We start from the raw sequence: 1,051 nt of genomic DNA on the forward strand, positions 1-1,051 counted from the left end.
TGTCTTTCACTTGGTGCAAATCCAGAGAAAGTAAAGATGGAAGGAAGGAGGGGAGGAAAAATACTACTCCGTTTCGTGATCCCTATTTGATCTTCATTCCAGTGCAGTTTGGGTGAAGAATTCCAATTTTCTGTCTCAATTTTAATAAAGGATAACAAATTCTGGAATCACGGTCTGGACAAAGACAAGAACATGTTTCGAGGCTGACTTTCCACATAAACAAGACTCTGAACAGTTCATAAACTAGCGACAAGGATGGGATTCGAACCCAAGTGTGCAGAGCACAATGGATTAGCAGCCCATCGCCTCAACCTCTCGGCCACCTTGTCAGTTGCGTTGACATAGCTGTCACCTTCAGCACAGCTTCTGGCTGTGCAGCCTGCTGTGTAATGATGGAAATATATCTTCTGTCAGTAAATGAAGTTGGGAATGGAGCGGTGTGAAACATTTCCAGACCATGTCCAACACGTTTCTACTCAGTATGAAAACCCACCACGGAAAGACTGGAACATGCAATCATTTCATCACATCATGATTAACATCACTCAGACACCTGAACCATTAGGTCACTGACGAAGTCATGATGACCGAATTTCTCATGAAATGACAACTGAACTAACTGACTGGAAGAATTGCTTTAACTCCACATGATCAGCGAGGCACAGCCTCAGGCCGACTTGTCGGGTGGTGTAAACAGATATCACTGCTTCTGATCTTCACCAGAACAGAGAGTGAGATGTAACATTGATCATCAAACAGACTGTGAGAGAATACAACAGAATAAAACACATGGAGAGACACTGTGGAATAACAAATAGATTTGATTAGAATGTTGAAATTTTGATTGGAATGGATAAAACACCAGAAACAGCAGATTAAATTGGGATTCTCATCATTATATTGATCTGGGACAGAAAAGAGAAGAAGGAAGAAAAGAAAGGATGGAACTGTTCAATTTTTTCAGTTTTTTCACTCGTCCATCAAAGCTGATAAAAAACGTTGCAAATAACAGAGAATTTCCCCAAAAAGGGAGATTAAATGTTGCTGAAAC

At 40.7% G+C, this 1,051-nt stretch overlaps 1 non-coding gene across 1 annotated transcript; it reads right to left on the reverse strand.

The window, feature by feature from the left end:
* Positions 1-247: 247 nt before the first annotated feature.
* Positions 248-329, reverse strand: trnas-gcu (transfer RNA serine (anticodon GCU)). The gene has a single exon. It is a non-coding gene; the product is annotated as a tRNA-Ser (tRNA).
* Positions 330-1,051: the final 722 nt, after the last annotated feature.

The sequence above is a fragment of the Heterodontus francisci genome, unplaced genomic scaffold (genome assembly GCF_036365525.1).
Source record: "Heterodontus francisci isolate sHetFra1 unplaced genomic scaffold, sHetFra1.hap1 HAP1_SCAFFOLD_86, whole genome shotgun sequence".
NCBI classification, from domain to species: domain Eukaryota; kingdom Metazoa; phylum Chordata; class Chondrichthyes; order Heterodontiformes; family Heterodontidae; genus Heterodontus; species Heterodontus francisci.